Genomic DNA, 21595 nt, shown 5'->3' with positions numbered 1-21595 from the left:
GTAGTATGGCCCCCCCAGTAGCAGACCCCCCCAGTAGCAGACCACCCCCCAGTAGTAAGCCCCCCCCAGTAGTATAGCCCCTCAGTAGTATGGACCCCCAGTAGCAGACCCCCCCTAGTAGCAGACCCCCCCCAGTAGTATAGCCCCCTCCAGTAGTATAGCCACCCCCAGTAGCAGACCCCCCCAGTAGTATAGCCCCCCCAGTAGCAGCCCCCCCCCAGTATTATGGACCCCCAGTAGCAGACCCCCCCCCAGTAGCGCACCCGGCCCTTGCAGAAGTAAAAAAAAAAAAAAAAACTTACCTGTATCCCCGCTCCCGCGCCGTCCGCTCTGTCACACGCTGAGGAGGGAGCCGGAAGACAGAGCTCATGTGTGAGCTCCAGCCGGCTCCCTCCGTGCAGCAGCCAATGAGAGTCTGTGTGACTCTCATTGGCTGCTGTAACAAACACACAGCTGCCGCTGGCGGCTGTGTGTTTGTATCTGTGTAGGGCAGAGCGCTATCACAGCGCTCTGCCCTACACAATAGGAGCCCTGATGTTGGATTCTCTAGTGAGAATCCGACATCAGGCGGCCGCCGTTCGGCCCCGAACGGGGATCCGAGTCAGGCGGGAAACACCCGAACAGGGTTCGGGTGGACTCGGATCCCCAATGTTCGGAGCGTTTCGGATTCCACAGAATCCGAACCGCTCATCTCTAGATAAAATACAAAGGAGGGAGTTGATAAAAAGAAATGTGTAGTACATGGTGAGTTTTAGGTTTGTTATTTTTAGACAAATTTTAAAGCAATCAATCAGTTTCCTAATCTGAAATTACCTTAGATGTTGGTCAATGTTTGTTCAACTGTTTGATTAACTGTTATATTAGTACACTTTGTGCATTAAACACTTGGTGCTTTTAACCCCAGCTGCAAACAGCCCCAGCTGCCCCTAGACTGAATATAAAGGAGTGGTATCCCTTGATTAGGACAGGCTACAGCTGACTCAATTGGTTTGCTGATCAAAGGAGATAACTTGCGCTGAGTTGGAGCATAAACCAGGCCAGATATATACCATAAACTATGCTTCACTGACCAATACAGACTATACAGGAAAAAAAAATCCTATGCAAGAGAGACAGTCACGTACATTAAATCCACACACAATTGCAAGCATGAAGTTCTATGCAGAATATAGGTGCAATAAGCAGGATGGGACAGTCACGTACATTAAATCCACACACAATTGCAAGCATGAAGTTCTATGCAGAATATAGGTGCAATAAGCAGGATGGGACAGTCACGTACATTAAATCCACACACAACTGCAAGCATGAAGTTCTATGCAGAATATAGGTGCAATAAGCAGGATGGGACAGTCACGTACATTAAATCCACACACAATTGCAAGCATGAAGTTCTATGCAGAATATAGGTGCAATAAGCAGGATGGGACAGTCACGTACATTACTTGCTGGTAGAAAGATATTTATTGTTGTTGAAGAATACTTGTATTCCGAGTCTTTCTTCCTAGGACAGGGGTGGGGAAACTTTTTTCTACCAAGGGCTAATTTGACATATATATAAAATTATTTGTGTGCCTGGTGCAGACCACGCCCCCTCTGCGTGACGTCACATGGGGCAGGGCCACAATCGCCGGTGATTACAGCAATGCCCAGAGCATCCTGAGGATGCTCCGGGGAACTGTAAGGGACGCTCCAGGCGGCACTGCTACATAGATTCTGGCTGCCAGGGTACCAGATGAGGCTAGCAGAAAAAAGCTTAGAGGGTCAGACCAAATGATTCCGCGGCCTGAGGTTCCCCATCCCTGTTCTAAGATGATGATATCTTTACACAGGGCCATAGCTAGAGTAGTGCGGCCGGTGCCATCGCACAGGGCACCACAGGTCAGGGGGCGCTGTTTGGGCATGTCAAATTTCTGTTTATTATCATTCTCACTTGTAGCTTCCTCTAATTTCATCCCCTGCATGTCCTGGCCTCCCCTATCTCTTCCCTGGTCCTTCCCCATGAGGCCATTCCCCTATTTTGGGTGCATTATGTCCCTTTGAAAAATGAGGGGGGTGCCAATGCTCTTTCTGGCACAGGGCACCAAAAAGTCTAGTTACGGCTCTGTCTTTATACATGAAAAAATGGTAGACTAAATGTTCTATATATTTCAATGTATCTAAAAGGCCTATTTACCAAGCAAGTTTTTCATAAAAAGAGGAGGCGATAAAAGGCTAACTATCTATGCAGACCTCAGTCCCCATTAATGTCAATGGGGACTGCAGTCTGGCACCTACTGTAATTCCCCGCAGCCTCCGGCATATGCGCAGTGTCAGTTTCTCAAGAGCAGCCTTTCAAAAATGTGAAAGACTCCTCTGATACCCGTGGGATGCGACTGGCAGGGACAGCGGTTGACACTACTGCTGTCCCTGTGAGTTGTATTCAGTACGTAGCGGGAATAATTATTTATAAAATTTTTACCCTCACTGCGATGTACACTGAAATAAAATGCTTCACTGCAGAGATTTTTATTAAATATTTTTATTTTTCCCCTTATCAATATTTTTTTTTTGTAAATGATAAACCTGTGGTAGGGGTTATTTGTCAGGTGCACTTTGATTTGGGGAAGTCTTCTTTCTAATACTCTAGCAATAGTAACACCTAATTTAATTTGTTATGGTTTTTATATGCCCAAAATAAGTACATTTAAACTAAATTAAACAGAAGCCTCTAACTTTTTTTTATAATTAATTTTCTTTTAACTCAGAAACAACTACAGTATATATTTTATAATACAGTAATTCATAATTTGTTAAACAGCCTCCCAACCCAAGCTATAAAGTACAAAGATTATATAAAACATTCATACAAAAAAAAACAATGAGTAAAGATTAAATAAATGCTTCATTAAACTTCAAGGTACATCTGCTGTTTGCTTCAGGGCCGGTTACGTGGACCAATAGTAGCAAGAAAGGCAGCATTTCATCAAGCCTGACATCAGTGAAGTGGCTCAGATGTGGCAGACACTTTCATTAGGAATGAGGGACTGCTGTTAGGAAGCTGGCTAGTATGTATGTATTATGTGGAGTGATCTGAAAGTTATCTATTCCCCTATGCCTCCACAGATCTCAAATTTACTACACTCGTCTGTTTAATGATGTAAACAATAAACCTGACACACTGGAAGTATAATCTGCTGATGAAATAAAAGTGACACTCCAACACTGACATTCAGCAAGAAAATCTAGGAGAAACCATGGCCAGAGTAGCACCAAGAGCCGGCCCTAGTGTCGAAGCTGAATAATTGGCTGAGACAAGATCAGTTTAAAATTGAAGCATGCGCGACGCCATCTTGCAAATAGCAGCTAGACTCCATTTTAGAAACAAGAATCTGCAAGACGCCATTTTGTGACCAGTGTAATTTCAAGTTACAGCTCAGGAGCTAAGAACAGATGGCAATGTTTTTGTTAATCTACCAAGGGCAACTGGAAGAACAAGCTTTCTGAGTAAGAGTAAATAGAATAGACAATGGGTATTTTTACATACAAATTGGGAATCCCTGGATGCAGACAAAGTATAGTTGTGGCAATTGTAATATAATCCAGGTATTGATCTACACAATTGGATTTGTCTGAATTATAAACAGGTCATAGCCCCATACACAGACAGGATGGCCCCAACTTCACAGCTTGATTCACAGTTCACACAAGAGTCTTGGAGAACAAAAGAGGTTTTTTTTCCTTTGAACACAGGACAGGTGGGGGCCTGCTGACAGAGGGCATGGAACTACAATGCTAAGCAATCCACACTGCTGAATGTTCACTTTGTGTATGAGAAATTATGCACTCAAATCTCACCCATTAATAACTAGCGTCCTTATATCAAACCCCGAATACCCATACATTACATATTTGCACATAAGGTTCAATAAGCTCTAAAGTGTATGATTTAAGTTGGTTCAGTTAGTTTAAATGCTGAAAAATAAAGATATTTGATAACTAAGGTATCATACATGCTAAACAAGTCATGTTTGGAGTTGTACTGATGCGTATCCTTTTTACAGTATTCCGGTGTTATCAGTGGGGAGATCGCATCATACATTCCCGAGTTATGGATCGCAGAGCCTACAAGCAACAAAATGTATATTTTAGAAGCAACTGTTAGGATGCTGCATGAGGCGTGAAGAGGAAGACCCCCAGCTGTTAGAGGCAGGGAGAGTCTGTTTGAACCAGCCTGTTAAATGTGCTGTAACAGATGCTTCACCCCTGGGAACCAATGATATCAGCAATAGACTTCCCTATTGTCCTGTTTATTCTGGGGGGTATAAATATGAGTGCACGAACGCTGGTTCTGGGTCTTCGTGCTGAATGCTGAATAACGAGGGGTCTCTTGCTGATGCCTATCTCTGGGTCCGGAAGCGCCTGCGTATGTATACTGTACTTGGGGTCTGTATAATTTCCTTTTACGCCTAAATTGTGTCTTGATCAATTGCGTGTAACAGTCTGAACTTTTACCTTAATATCACTTGTGCTTTGGAACCACAGATTCCACGTCTAAGTCTTTAATTATGGTATGGCTGCGTACGCAAATTAACGACATCCTTAGAGGTTTATAGGAAGGGTTTTAGAAGGTACAGGCAGGGGTATATAGAGGTTCATTTCAATATCGTCAGATGGGGGCTCATCGAGTGAAGTCACTTACCTACTCACACGGCACATACGGCTATCGATGTCTCAGCAAAGGGTGGAGTGGCCACATGCAGGGTTTTCCTGCAACCGCTTTGTGTGAGCCAAGGAAGCTGACTAGAATCTAGGGACAAGAAAGGAAAAAGTTTGTTTTCCTTTGTTTATAGAACCTAATGCTTAGAGGGGTGCCGCAGTATTGAGTACACGGCTGAGACGCATTTTTGCGTAAGCAGTTAAAAAAGTCATTATACGGTTGTGCGGTAGTCGCATTTTTGTGTATGCGGCTGGTCGCACAATAGCGTATACGTACTTCCGGTTGTGCTGCCGCATGTTTGAACAAAGCCATTGAGGTTTATATTTTTTTTCTATTACCAATATCTGGGTTAACGTGTATTTTTCTGCGCAGGAAAAAAGTGTGTAACAGTGAATATTTATTGAACAAAGTTAAGGGTATTGTATGATCCTTAAAGGCTAGGTGCAAGGGTTAGTCTAGCCGCTCGGTAAGCAGCTTTACCGTTCTATATACAGTAGCAGGTGTACATGTTGTCTTTGTTGTAGAGAGGTGCGTGAGAGTAGCCGACATATAAACTCTCATAGGTTTGGAAGTTGCCTTACTAAATCTTATCCGGGTGTGGAAGTTGCCTTTTTCAAATCTTATCCAGGTATGGAAGTTGCCTTACTAAATCTTATCCAGGTGTATGGGCACCGCCTACTTAAATCGTCCACAGGTAAGTGAAAGTGTCTTGATTGTCTTTCACCGGTCTAAATCTTTATTGAAAAGCGTAGGAGTTGTCTCAGAATGGGAGCCACGCAAACAGTAGAGATGTTAGGCAATGATGTGCTGCTAATGGAGGCGCCGATCGGATCGGCCCGTCGTATCATGCATACCAATTACGGTACTTATGCAATAAGGTATTGTGATTTATGGTTTAATATGACGAGGAAGAGTGTTAGACCGTTTCCCAGAATTGGTAGTTTTGATAAGGATGTATTAGAGAATGTCCGGGATCACATCACTTTGATGCGCTCCCGAGAGAAAAAGGTAAAAAATTTTGAATGTTTAAAACTGTGGCAGCATGAAGGGGATGCGTGGCTTAAAAATGTGCAAACGACGGAAACTAGCGTCGTGAGCACATTGCCAGAAAATACATCCGCGACGCTAAATTGCAATACGGGCGAGCCGCAAAATGGCGCACACGTGCGGCAAGGTAGCGTCGTGGAGAGTATTGCCAGCAGTTCACGCCAACTATAAAGAAAATTTTCATGATGCGGATGATGAGCCTATTGTAATGTCTGCCATTTCCCATGCTGTGCAGATGATAGATGCTGCATCACCACAATCACAGGTGGTGCCGCCATCTCCATCGGTAACAGCAAGGGAAGTGTTAACACACTCTGCACCAGTAGAGGAAGTTGTTAATACCATACGTAGCAGCAGCAGATTAAACCCCCAGCCAGGTAACCAGGTCAAAGGTAGCAGCGCTACCGGTCTGCATCCCATTCGGATGACAACTGTTCCGAACGGAAATGCAGATGCGAACGGTGTAGTGCCCACGAGGGAAGTAGTAATGCATTGTCCTTGGACAAGAGCAGAACTAAATTCCATCATAAATGATTTCCCTGATCCCAAAAAGGAACTAGCCAAATGTCAAAGATTTTTCAGAAATTTGGGTAGTTCTCATGAGCCAACTAATAAAGATTGGCGTGTGGTGTTAAGGGCCTGTCTACCATGCAATACCGACGTGACAAAATTTATCACGGATTGTGTATTGGATGGTGACGTTCCCATAACAGACCAAGTAAACCAAGGTAACATTTCCCACATTGTAACTCAATTGGGTATATATTTTTCAGTAGTAGTTAACTGGAACAAAATTTTCACCATTAAACAGAAAGAGAGTGAGACTGCAGAAGATTATTGCGATCGGGCTCTGCAGGCTATCACCCAGTACACTGGGATAGAAGATATTAAAGATAGCACTCACCACAGGGGAATGATAGTCACGGTACTCATGGAAGGTCTGAGAGACGACTTAAAGACTCGGGCTCAGACTTCACAGCCTGGCTGGAGGGGACTTACAATAGATAACCTTAAAGAGTCTGCCATAGAACATGATAAAAATATCACAAAGAAGAGAGAGACCCAGGGCGAAAAACTAATGGCTGTCAGTATCCAAGCTCTGGAAGGAATGACAATAACATCACAGCCAACCGACACACCTGCACCCACACACACACCTGCACCTGAACAATTACACGTCCTCACCAATCCCACACCACAGCAAACACATCCTTAACCCACATATCATACACAACCACAGGTCCCATACTCATATCCCCCACAATATCCTTACCCTCCCTATCCTTACCCATACCCACCACCTTTCCCTCTTGCTCAAATCCCACAACAATCTTTTCATCCACCCCTTTCAAAATTATGTTTTAACTGTCACCAAGTGGGACACATAAGTAAGTACTGCAAAGTGAAGAACACCACACAGGAACACGAGTTTCCCATGGGTTCATAGGTAACCCCAGTATCTTCTCCCAGGCCTTATATGACTGTTTACAATCTTTTCAACCTGCCAATGTATCTGTTCTAATGTAAAATGTGGATGATTTATTGTTGTATTTTAGGTCATGTTTAAATGATATTAAACTGTTGTGCTTTATCTCCCACTCATAGGACACAAGGTTGCTAAGGATAAACGGCAGCCATGCCAGGCTGAGGTCGACTACTCGGAATACTATTCAAACCAGTGCCCCAGGCATTATTTAGAGCAGTAGCTATTAATAACAAGATTTAATTGCAGGAACCTCTATGCAGATGCTATGAACCTCATTCGGAGTTGGTCGAAGCGGCCGCATGGTTGTACGCCACCGATGTTCGCTATACTGCGCATGCGTAAAGTTCGCAATGTGCGTGCACAAACTAGCCGCTATGATCAGAAATTTCTCTCTCCTTGAACACAGCCAGGTCGGTAGTTTGAGTGACAGATTGAGGCGTTTGTGGGTGGTAACAGGGGAAGGTGCTTGAAAACAGGGGAGTGGAGATCCGAATGCAGGCGTGCCTAATTATGCGGACGGCGTTTTGTGGGAGTGCATACGGTTTATGGGAGTGCATAATTAACAAATTAGCGTCATGGCACATGTGATATGGGAGGTTTTTACACTGACATGATCGTAGTGCTTAAGAGAGGGTATGGTCAACCTTAAGCTCTACAACCAATTTCGATGGTTCCCGATGGTCTCGATTAATCCTTATATGCCTGGAGATGCCGTGCAATGCGTACGAGAAGGGGGCGTATTTTTTTGTATTCCGACCGCTTCCTCCCCTTGGTTGGCCAGCTACCGATCGAACTTAGGGACGCAACTTGTGAGGGAATCATTTGCATATACGGCCCCTTTTCGCACGCGACCGTGCGGCCGCTTCGACCGACTCTGAATGAGGTCCTATATCCCTAGAATTATAAAAAAAATTATGGGGGGACTTATTTTACAGGTGACGTTTCCAAGAACATGTGAAAGGTGATGGGTAACAACACTAAGATTATCCCAGAATATCTTTTCCTTTATTTTCCCCCCTTGGAGATATTGTTCAAACAGGCAGCCTCATGTGAAAATATGATAACGAGGTTACTGTGCAGGGTCTCACGAAGATGAATGAGAATAACCAAAATGTAAAGTGCTATTAACTAACATGTCTAATGCAAACTGTCATGATGTCAAATCTGGAGAATTTGTTATGATCCAAATTTTTTTTAACTCAGGTTGTTTGACTGATCGGTGGAAAGGTCCGTATCTGACGATACTACATCCACATAGGGTGACCGGGGAAGATACGTGGGTCCATTCCACTCACTATAGGGAGGTTAACCAACCGGTGGAGATACAAGGCAGAGACAAGGCCGATAACGTGGACCTGTCGATTGCGAGCTTGTGCCGGAAGGATTGAAAAGGTGACGGTGAGATATCTGAGCTAAATAAATGTGTAGATCAGTGCTTCCAGCAATGGAGTGGTCTGCTGTGGTCATCCTAGTTCTTTTGCTTTCCAGAGTTTTTGTCATGATGATCTGTTTGGGGATTCTCAGTGTCTGTGATGGGGGACCGATAAAGGAGATGTGAGCTGATGGCGGAGCTGATGGAGTGGAGTCAGGAGGAGGAGTGCAATGCCAATCAGGGGAGTGTCTGACCAATTTTAGTATTGTAATTGTTGTGTTATTTGGGAAAAATACTTCCAGAAGTTATGACCCTCACACATGTTGAAATGCTGGGTATACATAAAAACACACCATCACCCTATCTTCACACACAATATGAACACAGAGGCAAAAGAAATATGATGCGTCCGGTGTGTTCCTATTGTGTTGAAGTGTGGAAAATATAAAAACAGAGTAAAATGAAAGAATGAAATTATGATAGTGGCCAGTATGAATACTGAGGTAAATACAGAACTGCATTACAACCCTGAGCTAGGAAATACCATCATTTAATGTATTATATTTAGCCATGCATAAAAAAATGTATTATTGAAATGTTATTTTTAAAAAAAACACCCCAAATAATGTAAAGTCTAAATTCCCCTTCAAGACTGCTTTTATAAGACTGGTGCATCCCCACACCTTTCACATGATCTTCCAAGATCCGCGGTGTGCGTATAATAGTAGTTTTATGTCCCCACTCAGAGACACATTATTGATGGATTAAGAACCACCTTGTGCCATCCCATGATAACACTAAATAATATGTAAATGTAAGCCTAAATTAAATTCCAAATAGCAGATTGTGATAGCATGTTGTTTGCTATCAAAGGGTGGACTGTCGAAGCTGAATAATTGGCTGAGACAAGATCAGTTTAAAATTGAAGCATGCGCGACGCCATCTTGCAAATGGCAGCTAGACTCCATTTTAGAAACAAGAATCTGCAAGACGCCATTTTGTGACCAGCGTCATTTCAAGTTACAGCTCAGGAGCTAAGAACAGATGGCAATGTTTTTGTTAATCTACCAAGGGCAACTGGAAGAACAAGCTTTCTGAGTAAGAGTAAATAGAATAGACCATGTGTATTTTTACATACAAATTGGGAATCCCTGGATGCAGACAAAGTATAGTTGTGGCAATTGTAATATAATCCAGGCATTGATCTACACAATTGGATTTGTCTGAATCCTAAACAGGTCATAGCCCCATACACAGACAGGATGGCCCCAACTTCACAGCTTGATTCACAGTTCATACAAGAGTCTTGGAGAACAAAAGAGGTTTTTTTTCCTTTGAACACAGGACAGGTGGGGGCCTGCTGACAGAGGGCATGGAACTACAATGCTCAGCAATCCACACTGCTGAATGTTCACTTCCTGTATGAGAAATTATGCACTCAAATCTCACCCATTAATAACTAGCGTCCTTATATCAAACCCCGAATACCCACACATTACATATTCACACATAAGGTTCAATAAGCTCTAAAGTGTATGATTTAAGTTGGTTCAGTTAGTTTAAATGCTGAAAAATAAAGATATTTGATAACTAAGGTATCATACATGCTAAACAAGTCATGTTTGGAGTTGTACTGATGCGTATCCTTTTTACAGTATTCCGGAGTTATCGGTGGGGAGATCGCATCATACATTCCCGAGTTATGGATCGCAGAGCCTACAAGCAACAAAATGTATATTTTAGAAGCAACTGTTAGGATGCTGCAGGAGGCGTGAAGAGGAAGACCCCCAGCTGTTAGAGGCAGGGAGAGTCTGTTTGAACCAGCCTGTTAAATGTGCTGTAACAGATGCTTCACCCCTGGGAACCAATGATATCAGCAATAGACTTCCCTATTGTCCTGTTTATTCTGGGGGGGTATAAATATGAGTGCACGAACGCTGGTTCTGGGTCTTCGTGCTGAATGACGAGGGGTCTCTTGCTGATGCCTATCTCTGGGTCCAGAAGCGCCTGTGTATGTATACTGTACTTGGGGTCTGTATAACTTCCTTTTGCACCTATATTGTGTCTTGATCAATTGCGTGTAACTGTCTGAACTTTTACCTGAATATCACTTGTGCTTTGGAACCACAGATTCCACGTCTAAGTCTTTATTTATGGTATGGCTGCGTACGCAAATTAGTGTCATCCTTAGAGGTTTATAGGAAGGGTTTTAGAAGGTACAGGCAGGGGTATATAGAGGTTCATTTCAATATCGTCACTAGGCATAGGCAAATTAAGCAAATGCCTAGGGAATTTGGCATGCCTAGGGGCATTCCAAGCCCACCTAGGGCCAGCGGAGGATTGGAGCAGGCACGGGGCACCTGTTGCTGGCTGGGCACAGACTCTGGCAGCTGCTACTGCCGCTGTGCAGCGTCCATGATTGGCGCTCAGCTAACAGCAAACTGTGCTGGGAGAGGGGTGCTGTGATGGGTGCTGTGCCATGCTGGGTGAGGGTGCTGTGCTGTGAGAGGGTTGCTGTGCTGGGTGAGGGGTGATGGGTCCTGGGAGAGGGGTGCTAGGTGATGGGTGCTGTGCTGGGAAAGAAATGCTGTGCTGGGTGGAGAGTGATAGGTACTGTGCTGGGAGAGGGGTGATGAGTGCTGTGCTGGCAGAGGGGTTCTAGATGAGGGGTACTGTGCTGGGCAAGGGGGATCTGTGCAGTGAGAGGTGCTGTGCTGGGCGAGGGTTGCTGTGCAGTAAGGGGATAGGGGTGCTTTATAAGGAGTGCTGTGCTGAGTGAGGGGTGATGGGTGCTGTGCTGGGAGAGGGGTGCTGTGCAGTGAGTGGAGAGGTGCTGTGCTGGGTGAGGAGTGATGGGTGCTGTGCTGGGAGAGGGAAGCAAAATGAAGGGTGAGGGGGTGATGGGGCTTTGCAGTGAAGGGAGAGAGATGTTGTGAGGGGAGAGCCTGGCATGCTGTGAGGGGAGTACAGTAGTGTTAATACACATTACATTTATTTATATTAAAATGGTTTGGGTTTCAAAGGAAATACTATAGAATTCAATGTAGTGCAAATTTTCATATTGAATGCAACATTAAGCTTGGTGGTGGGGTTATCTGCTAGGGGGCACCAGCCAAAATCTTGCCTAGGGCACCAAATTGGTTAGGGCCAGCTCTGGTAGCACCTATAAACACGTAGGGAGGCTTCTTGTCTAAGGTGTCCCTAGTTGCACTGATAAAAATACAATATCTACTGTAACTTCCAGCATCACAGCCTGAAGTCAGACATTACTGAATGGATTAATTCTCACATGTCACTGCTCATTCTCATGGTCCACAGGCTGGTATAATTTAGGTTGAATGATATGCATGTGTGCTGGCTGAAATGTATAAACATATGTTCAGATCCCGCTCACCAAAATATATTTTTATATATTGTAAAACGCTGAGCACGCCAAGAAGGAGGTCCTCAGATTAAGCAGCCAAAGCTGCAGGACTCGGAGCAACCTCAATCGGGGGTGGGACATCAGTGTTACAGGCAGTGCTATCAACATCATGTTACTTGGTTACATTTGTTATCATTTTAAAATGCTGGTGAAGTCTCCATACTGTCCCAATCTCCAGATCCACAATGATGCTATAGCACTGCATGCCCATGCCAAACCTTCATTCTCCAATTAGAACCTAAATGCTCACAGCAGCTGCAGGTACTGTAGCACAACGTCATATGCTGCTCACCTGCTTCTCTGGGGTTACCAGTATTCAGAGCTGAAAGTACATGTGACTGAAAGTAAAGTGACTCCGATTCAGCCCCCTCCTCATTCTTATTAAAAATAAATACACATATAGAAAAGTAGATACAATTAAATGAACATTATACAAAAAAAAAAAAAAACTAGCAAAAGTTATCTAACAAGTTAAATAATTTAAGGAAATGTATTCATGTTCTCTGAACTCCACTTGTGGAACTACACCTGGTTAATTCTGTTGAATTAGGCAGCACTCATTCCTTACTTTGGGCACGTCTCTACATTAGCGCATTCCCATGAAGTTGGATTCTGGTTTTTTCATTAACTGTTTTCAACTGCAATTCTAGGGCATGACATGCATAGGGTGAAAATAGAGGTTAAGCCCACTTGTCATTCCCCTTCCATTCATTGCTATGTATTGCAGTATTGCCATATATGTATTTATGTATTTTGGATTTGTTGTGCCAATGATCGGATCTTCAAGTCTCAGTGGACCTAGTTACCTTGACGACTGGACTGGCAGAGGAGTGAACAATGTGACTCAGGATCAACACATACAGTATCTCCAAGGGAATATAGCCCCATTTAGGTTATGGTGGTACAGTAAGCTCTTTGTGCAGTGTGTCCTGTCTTTTGTTACTTGTAAAATTATGATCTTATGTTTTTTCATATATTTTTAAAAATAAATTGCAATTGATTTTTTCCAGTTGTTTTCCTAAATGATTCAGAATCCATAGAGGTAGTGGACCCCCACAGTCAACACATAAGGCTGCTCTCGGCTGACCAGTTAGCACTGAGTGGCAAAAGAGATAAACATAAATCTAGTATCCTCACAATTGGGGCAGCCGTAGGTTCGCTTAGAAATGGACACTCACCCAGCTGGAGCTGTAGAGGTACTGTTTACAAGATATGGTTTGGAGCAAGGGCGTAACTGCTAGAGATATTTAAATTATCATACACCTCTAACAACTAGCAACTCTAACTTGCTTACGGGGAACTGGGATGAACTTACCTACTTGTGCCCGGCAAAGTCGGCAGAGCAGTAAGTACTTCCTTGCACCATAAATCTCACTTGACCACCAAGGTCCACCATAGGCTCGTTGGCACAGTCAGGCCTTAGGACTGTGGCATCTGTCAAGTAGTTATTAGGCCTGTGGATAAATTCAGGCAATAGGTCTGTGGGACATCAGTGTAAATTTGTCATTAGGCCCATGGTCACTAGTATAAGTTTGGGTACTAGGCCCATATCACATCTTTAATTCAGTGTGTTAGGGATGAGGGGGCAGTAGAGTGCATGAAGAGCTGAATGGCTCTCATACAAAGCTCCTTCGTTTTCCCGACAAATTGTCACACATTTTTCCACCAAAACAGCAAATCCTTAAAATAGAAGTCGACCGGCAATTGATAGAAGACAGGAACAACACACCTGAGCTACAGGTCTTGGTCAGGATAGGTTACACTGTGTTTGTATGTTTCTTTTTTGATGTGGTGCTTTCACCTGCTACCTTTTGTTATGTTCTGGGTTGTTTGTGGACCCGGGGTGGTAGCAGGAGCGATCACAGAAGCAGATTTGAAAATAAAACTAGGATTTTTAATAAGTGCTTGAGTAGACATATAATGTGGCAGTAAATAAAAGTCCAGGAATATATAAATGTGCACAAGAGTTCTGTGGTGGGAGTAAAAGGGTTAATGTCCAAGTAGAAACAATTAGAGCTGTCCAGGTGTGCAGGTAGTGAAACTGAAAATAATCAAACCAGGTATGCAGGTAGTGAACTGAAAATAATCAAGCCAGGTATGCAGGTAGTGAACTGAAGCGCAGGATGTCAGCAGGCTCAGGCACTCAAGTATGGGCAAGGGTGATGGAGGAAGCGGTGTAGTCCGGTGGGAGCTAGGAGCTGACAGGCAGACTGGCAGACAGCGAATTCACAGGAACAGGATAAGCACAGAGAACTCCCTCTCAGCTAGGCTGAGATACATGTTGCACTGGCAAAGAAGGAAGGCACTGACCCTTCCTAAATACCCCATGCCGTGCTGTTACTGGCCGGAGGGAACATGTGACTCACCAGGATTGGCGCCGCATCACATGGCCAGAAGGCAAGATGGCGGTGCCCATGCCAAACGGAATGGAGACGCCGCTAGGCCTTACCAGCGCAGAGTGACAACAGGCCCACACAACAACGCGCACAGCCAAAGCCCCTCGCCAGACACCATCTCCGCCACCAGACAGCCCGTGCCACAATGACCTCACAGGTAACACTCACCTAGCGCCATGCTGAAATACCCTGGCCGTGACAGTACCCCCCCTTTTGGGGTGGCCTCAGGACACTCACCAGGCTTCTCCGGATGGGCAGAATGGAATCTCCTGATAAGCGTGGGAGCATGGACATCACAAGCATCGGTCCAGCAATGTTCCTCTGGACCGTAACCTTTCCAGTCCAGCAAATACTGTAGATGACTTCTGCGTAGACGAGAGTCCAAGATCTGGGCGACCTCAAACTCAACTCCTCTCTCCGTCTGGACTTGAGGAGAAGCAGGTAGAGCACTCTGGAATTTATTCAGGACCAGGGGCTTCAATTAGCAAATATGGAAGGAATTAGGGATTTTTAGGTATGGGGGTAACTGTAGACGATAGGCCACTGGATTAATGACTTCTGTTATGGAGAAGGGACCAATGAAGCGTGGTGCAAATTTCATAGAAGGAACCCTCAGACGAAGATTCCGGGTGGATAACCAGACCTGGCTTCCAACTTGCATGCGTGGAACTATTCTATGCTTTCTATCGGCCTGGGTCTTATAGCGAGAGGATGCCTTCAACAAATCAGACCGTACTTGAGTCCAGATGGCAGCAAAATTCCGCACCTTGCTCTCCACGGCCGGAACATCGAAAACAGGCAGGCTTCAGAATTCTGGAACACGAGGATGAAGGCCATATACAACCTGAAATGGCGTTTGGTTAGTTGACGAGTGGTAGGAAGCATTATGTGCAAACTCAGCTCACAGCAGCAAGGCAGCCCAATTGTCCTGGGAAGATGACATAAAAATTCTTAAGAAAGTCTCTAGATCTTGATTAACTCTCTCGGTGGAGCCGTTGCTTTGCGGATGGTATTCCGTGGAAAAGTTTAACTTCACTTGAAGAACAGAACACAAAGCCCTCCAGAATTTTGCAGTAAACTGCACACCACGGTCAGAGACAATTTCAGCAGGAAGGCCATGTAGACTAAATATGTGTTGGACAAACAACTGTGCCAGGTCAGGGGCAGAAGGTAACTTCTTCAACGGTATATAGTGGACCATCTTAGAAAATTGGTCTATTACAACCAAGATAGTGTTGAAACCTTGAGAGACTGGCAGGTCTGTGACGAAATCCATGGAGAGATGTGTCCATGGACGTGATGGAGTAGGTAATGGAAGCAATTCCCCAGCTGGAGCTTGCAATGATGATTTATGCTGGGCACAGGAGGAGCAGGAAGAGATGAACTCCATTATATCTGCCTTCATAGAAGGCCACCAATAGTGTCTTTTCAGGAACTCCAAGGTCTTCCGAGTGCCTGAGTGCCCTGCGAAACGAGAGGAATGTGCCCAAGTGAGAAGCTGCTTCCTTAATTCTGGGGCCACAAATGATTTTCCTGTAGGAGGCTGAAGTTGTAATGCGGCGAAAACTCTTGATTCCAAGACAGGGGTATTGCTTTGATTTTCAGATTGATCATCACAGAGGAGAGATCTCGATAGGGCATCAGCCTTCTGATTAAGTGCTCCAGACCGGAAGGTCAGGGTGAACTGAAACCTGGCAAAGAATATTGCCCAGCGGGCCAAACCAGGACTCACACATTGGAGGTTTTTGAGAAATAGGAGATTTCTATGGTCCGTAAATACAGTAAATGGAAACTTGCCGCCTTCTAGCAAATATCTCCATTCCTTCAACGCCAACTTTACAGCTAGTAGTTCTTGCTCACCTATGGTGTAGTTCCTTTCGGCAGGTGAGAATTTTTTAGAAAAGAACCCACACGGATGGACTCGGTTGTCCTCATAACGTTGAGACAAGACTGCTCCCACAGCTTCAGATGATGCGTCTACTTCCAACAAAAAAGGCCTGTCCAGATCTGGTTGTCGAAGAACTGGTGCTGAGATAAAGGCCTGTTTTAGAAGATGAAAGGCAGACTTTGCCTCAGGAGACCATTGGACAGGATTAGCACCTTTGCGGGTCAAGGCTGTAATGGGAGCCAGCAGTGTAGAAAATCCCTTAATGAAGCATCTATAATAATTGGCGAAGCCCAACAATCTCTGGATGGCCTTCAGTGTCTGAGGTCGGGTCCAATCCAGAATTGCTTGTACCTTCTTGGGGTCCATTTCTAAACTGGAGCCAGATAATACATAGCTGAGAAAAGGTACACTGGGCACTCCAAAGAGGCACTTCTCCAGTTTGCAGTAAAGGTGGTTTTCTCTCAAATGGGTCAGAACTTCTTTAACATGTTCTTGATGTTTAGCCACAGAGGGTGAAAAAATCAGTATGTCATCCAGATAGAAACAACTGAAACTTATAACAGATCCCGGAAAATCTCATTAACGAAACTTTGAAAGACAGCAGGGGCATTACACAATCCAAAAGGCATTACTAAGTACTCGAAATGTCCATCTCTGGTATTAAAAGCGGTCTTCCATTCATCACCAGCTCGGATACGAATGAGGTTGTAAGCCCCTCTCAGATCTAATTTAGAAAAAATGACAGAGCCCTTGACCCTATCAAACAACTCAGTAATCAGGGGAAGAGGGTATCGATTCTTTACAGTAATGTCATTAAGGCCTCGATAATCGATACATGGTCTTAGACCACCGTCCTTCTTGCCAACGAAGAAAAACCCAGCTCCGGCAGGTGAAGTAGAGGGGCGAATGAACCCCTTTGCCAGGTTGTCCCGGATGTACTCGGTCATGGCTTGAGTCTCAGGCAAGGACAGCGGATAGGTACGACCACGAGGTGGTATCTTATCAGGTATCAATTCAATTAGACAGTCCCATTCCCTATGAGGGGGTAAGATATTTGCTTGTTGTTCAGAGAAAACGTCGGCGAACATCTGATATTCCTTGGGAATGGCAGAAGAAACTAATGGAAATGTCTTTCTCACAGGTCGAATTTTTGGAAGACAGGATTTCTGACAGTCCATACCCCATGACAGAATCTGCATTGAACTCCAATCAATCCTGGGATTATGTTGACGTAACCAGGGTAGACCAAGAACAATTTCTTGAGAGGCCTCTGATATCACCAGGAATTTTAAGGACTCAGAATGAAGTGCCCCAATTCGGACCAATACTGGTTGAGTCTCTTTGGTGACTATCCCGTTAGTTAGAGGGCGTCCGTCTATAGAGGTCAGAGAGATGGCATGGTTGAGAGACAAACAAGGAATCTGAAATTTATCTATGAAACTAGACGTTATCAAATTTCCGGCTGCTCCCGAGTCGAGTAGAGCAGTAGCAAAGACAGGTTTGGGTTTAAGATCCAAGGCTAGGGTAATCGTGAAATCTTTAATTTTTGGAGACGGGTTCATAACTCCTAGCTTGATGTCTCCAGGGTCAGTTAGTATTTGGCATTTCCCAGTGTACGGGGGCAGGAGATCAGCAGGTGACCGGACTCTCCGCAGTACAGACAGAGGTTCTTTTGCATTCTTCTCTGACGTTCTTCTTTGGAGAAGTGTGTATGATTCACCTGCATAGGTTCCTCTTCAGTAGGAGAAGGAATGGGATGGGTAGAAATGGAGGGGGTAAATTACCTTTGCCGGTCAGTTCTGTTTTTTTCAGCCTGACATTCCCTGAAGCGTAGGTCAACTTTGATACACAACGAAATCATGTCATTCAGATTAGTAGGAAGCTCTCAAGTGACTAGATCATCCTTTAGTCGGTCTGACAACCCATGCCAGAAGGTCGAGGTGAGGTCTTCCTCATTCCATTTGAGCTCTGATGCTAAAATTTTAAATTGCACGGCATATTGACTGACAGGACGGACCCCTTGTCTCAGTGTCATGATGTTTCATGATGCTGATACAGTACGCCCAGGTTCATCGAAAATCCTCCTGAAGGATGACACAAAGCCTGCATAATTATCCAGCAGCGGATCTGAGCGCTCCCAGAGTGGGGAAGCCCATTCCAAGGCCTGGCCGGATAACAGAGAGACTATATAAGCCACTTTAGTTCTTGCAGTTAGAAAGTTGTCAGGCTGCAGGGTAAAATGTATGTCACACTGATTTAGGAATCCTCGGCAGAGTTTAGGATTGCCGTCAAATTTATTTGGTAAAGGAAGATGTAAGCGGGGAGATGATCTGCCTCCTGTATTCCCAGACGCTGATGCGGATGTAGATGCTGGTACTTCAAGGGTAGAAAAGGAAGTTTGCAAACTATCCTGTCGCTTGGACATCTCTTGCAGAAATTGAGCCATCTGATGCTGCATGTTTTCCAGATTTTCTAAAAGACCAGAAATGCACCGAAACAAATCCACTCCTGAGTCCTGATCCGTGGCCGGCTCCATGGGGCCAGTGCAAACTGTTATGTTCTGGGTTGTTTGTGGACCCGGGGTGGTAGCAGGAGCGATCACAGAAGCAGATTTGAAAATAAAACTAGGATTTTTAATAAGTGCTCGAGTAGACATATAATGTGGCAGTAAATAAAAGTCCAGGAATATATAAATGTGCACAAGAGTTCTGTGGTGGGAGTAAAAGGGTTAATGTCCAAGTAGAAACAATTAGAGCTGTCCAGGTGTGCAGGTAGTGAAACTGAAAATAATCAAACCAGGTATGCAGGTAGTGAACTGAAAATAATCAAGCCAGGTATGCAGGTAGTGAACTGAAGCGCAGGATGTCAGCAGGCTCAGGCACTCAAGTATGGGCAAGGGTGATGGAGGAAGCGGGGTAGTCCAGTGGGAGCTAGGAGCTGACAGGCAGACAGCGAATTCACAGGAACAGAATAAGCACAGAGAACTCCCTCTCAGCTAGGCTGAGATACACGTTGCACTGGCAAAGAAGGAAGGCACTGACCCTTCCTAAATACCCCATGCCGTGCTGTTACTGGCCGGAGGGAACATGTGACTCACCAGGATTGGCCAGCCGCATCACATGGCCAGAAGGCAAGATGGCAGCGCCCATGCCAAACGGAATGGAGACGCTGCCAGGCCTTACCAGCGCAGAGTGACAACAGGCCCGCACAACAACGCGCAGCCAAAGCCCCCCGCGAGACACCAGCTCCGCCACCAGACAGCCCGCGCCACAATGACCTCACAGGTAACACTCGCCTAGCGCCATGCTGAAATACCCTGGCCGTGACACCTTTGTTTTACAGTATGTAATAGGAATTGCTTTGCTTAGGAGGAGATTCATTAAACTGTAGTTTGTATACCGCACTACACCTGGTTGTTGTTTAATTATTGTTGCACTAGGGGGTCTATTTACTAAGCCTTGGATGGAGATAAAGTGGATGGAAATAAAGTACCAACTAATCAGCTCCTGTCATTTTTCAAACACAGCCTGTGACATGGCAGTTAGGAGCTGATTTGCTGGCACTTTATGTCACAAACTCACGGGCGGATTGTGGATGCTACTCGTATTCAGGGAATTGGCTAGACCTATTCCTGAGGAGCGGAGTCTAATGTGCTGGCGGTTTTCACCAGGGACCCTCGCAAGAAGGTATGGACTTGGCTGCGTCCGACACACAGGTCACGGCCCTCAGATTAGGTTTTCCTATACAGGTGCTGGCACTTGGTCAGTATACAGGAGACTTGAGCGTAGTCGACTTAGTCGGGTCAGAATCAAACGGACGAAGTGGTACCAGGGAGCAGACATAAATGGGACACAGGGAAGAGCCGAGTTCAGAACCAGATATCAATGTAGAACCAGGGGTCAGGCAGAATCAGAGTCACAAAACACGCCAAGGTTCAGAAACAATTATCAGGATATGCACAGGAACACTGGAGTATGGTAATGGAGACTTTATTCTGGCACTGCAGTGCTCCCAGGGACTTCCTCCTATAGGTCAGAGTTCAACTAGCATCAATCAGCGCTTCCCTACTTTGGTGCCTGTCCCTTTAAATGCTTTAACAGAGCAGTGCGCGCGCTTCTAAGGAAGCAGCGGCAGCAGGCACACAGCCACCTGTGGAGAAGAGGAGCAGCTGACAGCGGGTGCCGGGGATCTCCCGCCCACTGTCACACACCAGCCCAGACTCCAGCGTCGCCGGACCAGGTAGGAGCAACACTTTATCTCTGTTCACTTTATCTCCATCCAAGGCTTAGTAAATAGATCCCAAAGTCAGTTGTAGTTTTGGGCTGTGTGTTAGTTCAGAGACCCTACTGTGTGTCAGAGTGTTAGGTGTTTATCAGTTACTAGTGTAGGTAGACTGCATTGTATCTCTTCACAGGTGCTGCATGATCTACAAACAAGGTGACAAGAATAGTGTTGTGAGAACCTCTGTGTTTGTGTTGTCTCTCTACTGACCTCTTCTGTTCTGGGTGATAGTGGGTCATACACTCTGGTGTAAGATCAAGTTTCTATCTAGTGCGCTAGCACCAGTGGTGTAACCTCATCTCAGGTGCCCGGAGGCAAGATAAAGTTAGTGCCCCCCCCACCACCCAAATTAAAATGTACCACCCCCCCAGTACCTGTGCCAGCCCCAGCTGCCGCCACCCCCCTATACAGTTCCTTTTATACAATGCCCCCAGTAGTGTTCCCCCTATGCAGTGCCCTCAGTAGAGGTCCCCCTATGCAGTGCCTGCCTATGTAGTGCCCCCCAGTAATGGTCCCCCTATGCAGTGCCTCCAGTAGTGGTCCCCCTATGCAGTACCTCAAGTAGTGGTCCCCCTATGTAGTGCCCCCAATAGTAAGGCCCCTGTAGTGCCCCCTATAGTAAGGCCCCTGTAGTGCCCCCATATGATGCCCCCAGTAGTAATGCTGCTGTAGTGTTCCCATACGATGCCCCCAGTAGTAAGGCCCCCTGTAGTGCCCCCAGTAGTAAGCCCCCTGTAGTAAGCCCCTGTAGTGCCCCCTGTAATGCCCCCAGTAGTAAGCCCCCTGTAATGCCCCCTGTAGTAAGCCCCCTGTTATGCCCCCTGTAGTAAGCCCCCTGTAGTGCCCCAGAAGTAAGCCCCCTGCAGTGCCCCCAGTAGTAAGCCCCCTGTAGTAAGCCTCCTGTAGTGCCCCCCCCACGCACACACATACAAAAAGAGTAAAAATACTTATATTAAACCCCGCTCAAGTGCCTGTTGCCGTCCGTCCCCGGCGTCTGCTCCT

The sequence above is a fragment of the Taudactylus pleione genome, unplaced genomic scaffold, assembly GCF_031769625.1.
Source record: "Taudactylus pleione unplaced genomic scaffold, aTauple2 ptg000372l, whole genome shotgun sequence".
Taxonomy (NCBI): domain Eukaryota; kingdom Metazoa; phylum Chordata; class Amphibia; order Anura; family Myobatrachidae; genus Taudactylus; species Taudactylus pleione.
This window is presented reverse-complemented; position numbering follows the sequence as displayed.